The 11,004-nt window shown below is 42.1% G+C and overlaps 1 protein-coding gene across 1 annotated transcript in view; it reads left to right on the top strand.

The window, feature by feature from the left end:
• Positions 1-10,002: 10,002 nt before the first annotated feature.
• The window catches only part of si:dkey-154p10.3 (uncharacterized), a 5,187-nt gene continuing 4,185 nt past the window's right edge, over positions 10,003-11,004 (top strand). Inside the window, exon 1 of the mRNA XM_050033603.1 lies at positions 10,003-10,089. The gene's annotated coding sequence lies outside the window, so the exon portion shown is untranslated. The remainder of the gene's footprint in view (positions 10,090-11,004) is intronic.

Here is an 11,004-nt window from a genome sequence, read left to right as displayed (position 1 = left end):
CACAGTGTCTCACAGTGTCTCAGACTGAAGGGACGGTCTCACAGTTTCTCACAGTGTCTCACAGTGTCTCACAGTGTCTCACAGTGTCTCAGACTGAAGGGATGGTCTCACAGTGTCTAACAGTGTCTCACAGTGTCTCAGACTGAGAGTGAGACAGAGAGCTGATCGCGGCACACCATCAAGGTAGAAATACACCCGCCAGGAGCCGTTCAGCACCGCGGACCATCGGACCAATCGGCTGTTGGACTTATGACATGGACCCAAAAAAAGCACTTTTAACGCGCAAACTTACACGGGACGCATTTGCCCTCGTTACCATTTTAGCTCTTTTCGCGGCTCCCGACATCTATTGCTCGTCTGTCCGTCCTGGAAGAGGGATCCCTCCTCAGTTGCTCTTCCTGAGGTTTCTACCGTTTTTCCCCGTTAAAGGGTTTTTTGGGGAGTTTTTCCTGATCAGCTGTGAGGGTCATAAGGACAGAGGGATGTCGTATGCTGTAAAGCCCTGTGAGGCAAATTGTGATTTGTGATATTGGGCTTTATAAATAAAATTGATTGATTGAGTTACTGATAGACCGTACCCTATGAAGCCACACAATATTTCCAGATGCTCTCAGAACATAGTACCTATTAATTGTACTGCTTCACCTGACATGCACAGACATGCTTGATTTTGTAATTCCAGGATATGAGTGTTTGAGGAAGGACAGGCCTGATAAATCGGGTGGAGGGTGTGCAACAGTTATTACAAATGGACTTCAATATAGAAAGCTTGAGCTGTACACTAATCTTGAGGGTGTGGCTGTGGAATTGTGGAATAGCAGCAGCTCAATAACTGTGGTGAATTTGTATAATCCTTGTGAACGCTTAATTTTGTCTGATTTAGAAGGGGTAATGGTGCAGATCAAGGGTCCTAGTATATGGGTGGGGGATTATAATGCTCATAACCCCTTATGGGGCAGTAATAAAAGGGATCACAATGGAGTGGTGGTGGAAGATTTTATAGATAAGAATGATTTGGTCATGATAAATGACGGGAGGCCTACTAGGTTCCATATTTTAAGTAACACATGTAGTCATATTGACTTATTGTTTGCTTCATCTAATTTAGCCAGAGTAGGAGAATGGGATGTATTACTGTAGATAGGTACACTATGGGCAGTGATCATTTTCCAATTCTTGGTCGGTTTGGTAGAGAATTGAGAGTTGAAGTGGAGGATCAGGGTGTCAGGTATAATTTCTCTTGGGCTGACTGGGAAGGCTTTCAATTGAAAGCCCAAAGGTTAGTTAGTGAAGTAGACAGTGATGGCTCAGTGGATTCTTGGAACACTTCCCTCAGCGAAATGATCCATAACGCAGCCCAGTGTACTGTTCCCATGAAACAGAGCCCCAAGTCCCATGCATTGGTCCCTTGGTGGAACAAGGACTGTGATGTAGCCATAAGAAATTGGAATAAAGCATATAGACAACTAAGAAGGCACCCAATCGTAAGTCATGCTGTAGAATATAAAAAAAACAAGGGCAATAGCAAGGAAAGTAATAAGGAATGCAAAAAAGGAACTGTTGGAGGAGGTTCTGTGGAACATTAGGACCTGAGACCCCAGTAAGGGACCTGTGGTCAGCTGTGCGTAAAATGTCAGGGAGTTGCAAAAAAAGATCTATGCCAGTGTTAAAAAAAGGGGAGGTGGAGGCAGTTACCAACACAGACAAGGCTGACATGTGTGGAGTCTTTCCAGGAAGTGCATAGCTCTGATAGTCTTGGGGAGGTGAGAGGTAGGAAGAAGAATGAGTTTATGTTAGTTAACCAGTGTAATAAGTTGGATTGGAGTTCTGATAATGTTAGTCCTGTGAACACCTCCTTAATTGGATCCAAGAGTTTCTGAAGAAAAGATCGATTCAAGTAAGCGTTGGGGGGGAAGCTCTAAGACAGTGGAAATAGAAAATGGTACCCCACAAGGAAGTGTCATCAGCCCAGTCCTCTTTAATGTTAGGATTAATGACATCTTTAAAAACATTGGAGGGGGGTTCGGGCAGTCCCTATTTGCTGATGATGGGGCCATCTGGAAAAGATTCAGAAATGTCGAGTTTATTTTAAAGCAGGTTCAAAAGGCCTTGGACTCTGTTGTGGAATGGGGAGATAAGTGGGGCTTTAAGATCTCTGCATCAAAGTCTAAATATATGATTTTTAGTTTTAAAAGGAAGCTTCCTAATAATGGACTGAGCATATATGGGTCTCCTTTAGAGAAGGTAAAAGTTTTTACATTTCTTGGAGTCTGGTTTGATGAACGACTGACGTGGGCAGCACACGTACCTAAAGTGGTAGAGAAATGTGAAAAAGTGATAAATATTATGAGAAGCTTGGCTGGATGTGAGGGGTCATACTCTTAATACATCAAGCAATGATAAGATCAACTATTGACTAAGGGAGTTTTATTTATGGATCAGCTTCCGAATCAGTGCTTAACAAATTAGATGTGATTCAGGCCAGGGCACTGAGACTCTGCTCTGGGGCTTTTAGAAACTCACCGATCTCTGCTTTGCTTGTGGAAAAGAAATAGAATAAACTTATAAGAAGTTCCATCACCTTCAGTTTATGTTTTATGTATTGTGCATCATATAAGGCTTATATGATTTACTCTTGAAAGTGGCCACTTTTGCATTTTTTTCATACAAGAAAATAAAAAGAATTACGTAAGAATCATGTGAAATCTATGTATGCGGTATATAAGGAAAGTACATGTCAAAGTATGTTTTCCATACATGTTACATAATTTTTGCAGTTTTTCCTATATGTCTGTTTTAAAGACATATGCTTTACATATATGAACAAATACCATTATGTTTTCTGTATGTAAAGTCAATATATTTTGCAGGGGAATTATGCTTTATTTATATGCTTTATATAAGCTCATTATATGTCATTTAATAAAAACCAGTATAAAAACATATATGAATATGTACCATTACATATAGTTATTTTTGTAATATCTCTTGGTGACCAAGCTGCTCTCCACACAGTGAGAGAGGTTCCCACAAACTCTGTGGTGAGTTACTACAAGAGAATTGCTGTAAATGGAGATGTTCATGGTCAAACCTACAGCAAAACAAAACAAAGAAACAACTCTGTTGTGCTTTTGAAGGATGGAAGTATTTTTACAGTCTCACACTTTATTGACATGGGTGATCAGTGTTTATATGCCATAGGAAAATATGGCAATTGCACAGTGCAGAAGTTAGCCAGAGGTTCTCTTATCAGAACTCAACTGAGCTATATGTCAACTGTCCACTTTCCCACAGGCTTTCACAAAGCCATAAATGCTACTCAAATAGTTAGACCATGTATGTACATGCAGTGTCCACAGTCCAGCTCGATTGTGTTTCGGCTATTGAACACGTATTACTGTAAATGACTGAATGTTAACTAGATGATTGTCACTTATTGATTTTGGGTTTCTGAGCTGAAAAGGAAACATTTATGTCTCAACACTTACCAATGTAACAAATGAAATGGCACATATCAGAGTGAACAAAATGTCCATTGATTCTTATGTGAAACATTTTGTAATGCATGTTATCAATATTTATGTATTTCGATGTACAATCCAAAAGAATAGTGGTAAAGTGGTACAACAATTATTAAAGCACCGTCATAATGAACTTGGGTCATGTAAAAAGGGAACAAGTATTGCCATTTTTTCTTTCTTAAGTAAATGTGCAACTTATGTAATCTGCTGATCTTGTGCAAAATTAAAACTATTTCTACAAGAATGGGATGAATAGTCTTTTTCAATCTCTGCGTTACATTGAATACATTCGACAGGGATTTTGAATATTTGCTGTGTTGATTTAATCATTTTTCCTAACTTATTGGATATAATTGCTCCTAAAATGTTAAACAATATTACCCATGTAATAATTTTAGGAAAATTAATTAGTTTAGAGAGAAGAATATGATGCCTGGTTTTGCAAAAATGCTAAACTTAGCAACATTTTAACAGTCCTTTGTCATTACATGTTGAAAACCTGCTTTCAGTCAACTCATATGCTTTTCCCTTCAATTTTATTATCAGATTATGTTGTTTCATGTTTGTGGCACCACAAGTAAATCTTGTAAGTGTTTTCTATAATACTTACAAGAGTTTAGTTTCACTGATTATTGTCCAACTCATATAAGTTTGATATTACATTTTTCTACTAAGGATATTGTATGTGGAATTACTGTCATATAATGTTCTTATAAGTACCCAAATCATACAAGTTTCATTTTGTACAAATTTAATAAGGATCTTATATCTGGTTTCACTGTCGTATGCATTACATACAAGTTTCAGACAAAAGAGATACAAACTTTATAAGATTTATCTAAATCTTTTCCATATGGGTTTGCTTGTGGAAATGCGGGAAAGGCCCTTGTCTCTAAGGAGAATTAAACTAAGTTTGCAGTACTGGGTCAAATTAAGCTGCTCAGATCAAGCATGTCCAGCTAAGTGCATACTACTAGGGTCAAGGGAATCTGGAGGAGGGGCTAAACGGCAGCCATTTTTTGATACTGTTAATCAGTGGGCCGGCAAGCTAGGATTGGAACAGTCAATAATTTCTATTCATAAGAGCTGGGTTCCAGTGCCTTACTGGTTAATGCAGGAGCGGATGTAAACCTGACCTTTTTAGAAGAGACAGGCAAGAGTGGGGCCTCTGCATGTGCTCAGATGTATCTCATGAATGAACTGGAAACACATTTAGTAATCTTCACAGATGGGTCCAGGGATCCAGCGAGTGGAAGGGCAGGGTTTGGGGTTTACGTGGCACAGTTAGATCTTTGGTCTGGCCTATGTGTTACAAATGGCAGTTCTGTCCATGTGACAGAACTGTTGGCTATTCTTTGGGCCCTGTGGTGGGTCGAGGATGTGAAGCCAGAAATGGCGCTCATACGTTGTGATTCCTCAGCTGCACTTATAGCTTTAAGAGAAGGTAAATCAAAAGCGCGGCCTGATCTTATCTATGAGATTCTGTGTGTATTGTATAGACTTGAGAATGCCAATTGTGAAGTTAAGTTCTGCTGGGTCCCAGGTCATGCTGGAGTTAAGGGGAACTAAATAGTGGACTCTATAGTAAGTAAGTAAATAAATCTTTATTTATATAGCACCTTTCACAGCTCGGAGGTCACAAAGTTCTTCACAATAAAAAAATACAAAATATAAAAACATAAAACAGTGCAATACAAACAAAAATACAGAGCATACATACATACTTGTTTACAGATGTCCAAAAGCCTGCCTGAAAAGGTGTGTCTTTAATTGCACCTTAAAAATCTGGACAGAGGGTGAGGATCTCAGATCCAGGGTCAGGGAGTTCCAGAACTTTGGGGCCATGGTTGGGAAGGCTCGGTCACCACAGGTTTTCAGTCTCGACCGAGGCACGACCAGGAGCATCTGGTCAGAAGACCTAAGTGACTGGCTGGGGATGTAGGGTTTGAGGAGCTCACGGATGTAAACAGGGGCTGTATTGTGGAGGGCTCTGTAAGTTAGGACCAGGATTTTGAAGTGGGATCTGAAATGAACTGGAAGCCAGTGCAGGGATGCTAGGATGGGGGTGATATGGCAGGACTTGTGTGATCGAGTAAGTAATCTGGCAGCGGCATTTTAGACAAGTTGTAGACGGTCCAGGGATGATTTACTGAGGCAGGTGAACAGTGAATTGCAATAATCAAGCCAGGATGAAATAAATGCATGGATAGCCATTTCCAGTTCTGAGTGTTAGATGATGGACCTGAGTTTTGCAAGGTTTCTGAGGTGGAAGAAGCATGAGCGGGACAGGGAATTGACATGTTTGTCAAACAGCATGTTTTGGTCAAAAACGACTCCAAGGTTCCTGAGGTTAGATCTGATGTTTTGTGATAGTGACCCCATGTGGTCGATCACCTTCGAGACCGTTGGGTCATCAGCAGTGATCAGAACCTCAGTCTTGTCTGCGTTTAGTTGGAGGAAGTTGTTGGTCATCCAGTTCTTGATAGCAGACAGACATTCATGGAGTGAGCTAATTTCTTTAAAGTTACCCGGTTTAAATGACAGGTATAGTTGGATGTCATCTGCATAACAGTGATAGGAACAGCTTTGAAATTACTGATGATGCGGCCAAGGGGAAGCATATACAGGGAGAACAGTATAGGGGCCAGAACAGAACCCTGAGGCAGGCCACATGACAGGAGAGCAGGGTCAGACACAAAAGGGGTAACAGCTACTGAGAAGCTTCTCTCACTGAGGTAGGAGGCGAACCACTTTAAAGCACTCCCAGAGACACCCACTTACTGAGCCTGTCAAACATGATATGGTGGTCTACAGTATCAAATGCTGCACTCAGGTCTAATAGCACCAGTACGGAGCATTTGCCTGCATCGGCAGCCATCATGATATCATTAGACACTCTGAGGAGGGCTGTTTCTGTGGAGTGCTGCTGCCAGAAGCCAGACTGGAATTTATCTAACAGGCCTTGGGTGGTCAAGAAGGAGATAAGTTGGTTTGCTACTACTTTCTCAAGGATTTTAGATATAAACGGCAGTTTGGAGATGGGTCTGTAGTTTTTGGGTATGGAGGGGTCTAAGCTTGGCTTTTTGAGAAGTGGCTGCACAGTAGCCTGTTTGAAAAATGATGGAACACACTGCTTAGAGAAGCCAACCTGGGTGGATAGGTTGGAGGGGGTGATACTAGCCCTAACAGCTACAACCTTATTCACAAAAAAGACAGAAAATTATTACAATCCTGATTGGAGGAAACAGGGACTGAGGGGAGTGGAGGACTGATAATGTTATTAATAGTCTGGAATAAGACTCTGGGGTTTCGCCTGCTGGATGTGATCAGGTTAGCAAAACAAGCAGCCCTTTGCTTTCTTAATCAGCACATTGAGCTCTGTTAACAGATCTTTGAGATCGAGACGGTGGACCTGGAGTTTGGTGGTTTTCCAAAGCCATTCTATTTTTCAACATTTGCGTTTGTGGCTGTGGATCTGGTTATTTACCCAAGGAGAGGAGTTAACAGGTCTGATGGTACGGGTAACTGTGGGGGCTATTTCATATAAAATTGTAGAGCAGTGGGAGTTGAAAACATGAACGAGAGACTCTACGTTGGCATGAGGTGACGGAGCATGGGCTGTACTGCAGTCAAATGCGGCAGAAAATTTTTCTGCTGAGAGACTGTTAAGGATGCGTGAACTTTTTGCTTGCTTCCCTGGAGTGACGTTGGCATTGAATGATATGTTGAATAAAACACTTTTGTGGTCAGTTACTGGCAAATCTTCAATGCTAACATCCATGACATTCAACCCAAGACTGAAAACCAGATCCAGAGTGTTTCCCTTGATGTGTGTGGGGCCAGATATATGCTGGTTCAGGTTAAATGACTCTGTAATCCTAAAAAGTTTGCAGCGAAGCTGTTAATGTTATCATTTACGTGTATGTTAAAGTCATCAGCCAGGAGGATTCTTTTGTAATGAATGATGGATGATAAAAACTCACTAAAATCAGACAGAAAAGCACCATTTATGTCTGGGGGGTGATAGATAACACAGCAGAAAAGTGGTTTGGAGTGACCAATTTTGGATGTCAGAGCTTCAAACGACGAAAAAGATCCAGTGCTCAACTTGCGGGTTGTAAAACAGTCTCTGTGGACTATGGCTAGCCCCCCACCACGGCCCGAGGCCGGCGGGGCACAGGAGAAGGAGCAGTTTGGAGGACAAAGTTCAATTATTGAAACAGATTCCTGCTCTTGCTGCCAGGTCTCTGTTATCAGCAGGCAGTCAAACTTTTTGGCAACAAAGAAATCATTTAAAATGAATGATTTATTGGCTATTGATCAGGCGTTCAATAATCAAAAACTGATGTGCATGTCAGGTGAAGCAGTACAATTAATAGGTACTATGTTCTGAGAGCATCTGGAAATATTGTGTGGCTTCATAGGGTACGGTTTATCAGTAATTCAATCAATCAATTTTATTTATAAAGCCCAATATCACAAATCACAATTTGCCTCACAGGGCTTTACAGCATACGACATCCCTCTGTCCTTATGACCCTCACAGCTGATCAGGAAACACTCCCCAAAAAACCCTTTAACGGGGAAAAAAGGTAGAAAGCTCAGGAAGAGCAACTGAGGAGGGATCCCTCTTCCAGGATGGACAGACGTGCAATAGATGTCGTACAGAACAGATCAGCATAATAAATTAACAGTAATCTGTATGACACAATGAGACAGAGAGAGAGAGAGAGAGAGAGACAGAGAGAGAGAGAGAGACAGAGAGAGAGAGAGAGAGAGAGAGAGAGACAGACGGTAATAACAGTAGCTTACAACAACATTAATGAAAGTAATAATATTATAATTGTACTTCTGGCTACTGTGGTACAATATAAATTAAAACAGGTGTGTTTGTGGAGGGGAGACATAATCCGTGGATACAGTATGAGACGGGCCGGGTTCTGTAGGATGGATTGGATATGACCCAGAGACAGTAATATTGCACTTGGCGCTGTCTGTAGATGTTAGTGACAGTTGTAGTTGCAGTTGGCGCCTGCAGGGGGAGTGGATACGGGACGCAGTACTCAGAACTCACAGAGGGCCTGTAGCTAAGAGTACCTTAGATAACGAAAACATAGATCTGTCTGTACTCATAGGAGGAGAGGAGCTGAAAGGGAAAATCAAGGAGGCATGGCAGGGCATGTGGGAGAAGGAGACTAAGTGGAGACACCTTTATTCCATTCACCTCACGTTAGGACTCAGGCTTCTTACTTTGTAGGAACAAGGAAAGACTCTGTCACAATACGCAGGTTAAGGTTGGGTCACTGTGGGCTCAATCAGTATCTGTATAGTGTGGGGAAGCATCCCTCTGGGCTGTGTGAATGTGGAACACCTGAAACTGTGAGACATGTTTTTCTAGAGTGTGTCAGATACAGAGATCAAAGGGACTCGCTTTATAAATCTTTGACAGTCTTAGGAGTGACTTCTGTTTCCTTTTAGAGTGAAAACCACCAGCGGAAGCAGTTTTACAGTTCTACACGACACAGAGCTGTTACAATAGAAAACAGAGCGCTGCTGGTTTGAGAAGACAATGAGGCTCCTAACCGCTGGAGGGCAGTGATACGCCAAGACGCGTCTACGCTGCCGCAATCCCACAGACCCCCATGTCCGCATCTGCCAAAGTAGAAGGCTGTCTGACGGGATCTCAATATTCACAGCAGAATTGACAGCATTACTGTGGGCATTGTGGTGGGTGGAGGAAGGGGAGTTTGAACAGGTGGTTTTATGTACAGACTCACTTTCGGCCTTGATGGCACTGGGGGGAGCGGAGGGGGGCAGAGCCAGACTGGATGTAGTTGGGGAAATCTTGATGGTGGTGTCTCGACTAGAGAGGAGGGGGTGTAGTGTGGGGTTCATGTGGGTGCCAGCACATGTAGGTGTAGAGAGAAATGAGATGGCAAACAGGGCGGTGTTAGGGAAAATGGAGTGCCGTAGCATTATTTATGAAAGACTCCATCGGCAATGGCAGCAGGAGTGGGAGGGAGACAGTAGGGGGAGAAAACTGTTAAGCATCCAACCATCAGTGCAATCTAGCAAGAGAGTGAGCATGCCACGAGTAGATGACATCAAGCTGCAAGGCTTAGGCTGGGGCACTGTGCTCTTGTGAGTGGGTTGATATTGGTGGGGAAACACACAGATGACAAGTGTGAACACTGTGGAGTCTCAGAATCAGTGCTCCATGTCATGATGCACTGCCCAGCATATGCTGAGCAGAGAAGGACTCTATTTCTAAAGCTAGAAAAAGGTGGGAATCAAAAGATTTTCACTTGCAACTGTGTTGGGTACTGGACTGGGTGAAAGGGAGGGCGCTAGGGAAGTAGTTCTTTCCTTTTAACAACAAACCTGTATGGTAAAATATAGGGAATAGTGCCTGATGCAATGACGAATAGTCTCCAGTGTGAGGCAGCAATGCACTAAACCGTGCCTAGTCTGCCGGAAATTCAACAGAAGAAGAAAAAGAAGGAATCCCACAGAAGAAGAAGAAGAAGAAGAACACCAGTGTTAGTGATGTGTTTGTAGCATCCATCAGGTGAGTTCAGGTGTTTCTGTCTTTAATCTCACCTGTTCCCGCGCTGTGAAAACGTGATGTAACGTTAGTGATGAAGCATCAAACGGCTCATTAGCTTCTGCCAACACTGTTAGCTTCCCCTCACAGCTCGGAGTAAGAGCTCCGGTTAGCATCACGTTAGCATCACGTTAGCCGTATGCTCGTTTCGTGACGTGTTTGTGACGTTAACTGAATATTTTCAGAGAGATGACTTTTGTCTTTATATTCAGAAAAGTTGTGAATCTGTGAAGAAACGTTTCTGGTATTTGTATCGTCTCTGTGTGAACATGGAGACAGACTGTTGCCAGATCTCGCGAGACAAATAAGCAACCAGGCCTGTGAAAACAAGCCCAAAACAAGCGACGTTTTCTACGGAGCCCCCCGAGGTTCCGGTGAGAGAAAATTAAATAAACTCTGTGCACGGTTTTACAATCCGTGGGGACGGATTTTAAACTGTGGGTACAGATTGTCAGTTTACATCCACAAGAGGGAGTTAAACTACCTTTTAACATTATTTAACATTAGAAAACAGATGGGATATCAAATATAGACTGATGTACCAAGTACATTATATACACAGTAAACCTCTGATAATTAACATTTGCACACACAAATAAATATCATCCTGAATTCTTCATTTATTATTGCTTTTTATGCACTCATATAACTTTTTTCTTTTAGTTACAGGACTGATGTTTTCCTAACCAGGAAAAAAACACATTGCCCTGCTCTGCCTCTGATTGGCTAGTACTCGTTGCCATCAGGGTCAGAGCCAATTAGAAGCAGGATGCGGGTGGGAAAAAACTCTGCTGTCTCCTGTGTGTATGGGGAAAGGGGAGGGACAGAGGGAACAGGCAAGACAAACTATCCTACGTTTAAATAACATATCGAAAATAT

The sequence above is a fragment of the Epinephelus moara genome, chromosome 21 (genome assembly GCF_006386435.1).
Source record: "Epinephelus moara isolate mb chromosome 21, YSFRI_EMoa_1.0, whole genome shotgun sequence".
In the NCBI taxonomy this organism is placed as follows: domain Eukaryota; kingdom Metazoa; phylum Chordata; class Actinopteri; order Perciformes; family Serranidae; genus Epinephelus; species Epinephelus moara.
This window is presented reverse-complemented; position numbering and strand designations above follow the sequence as displayed.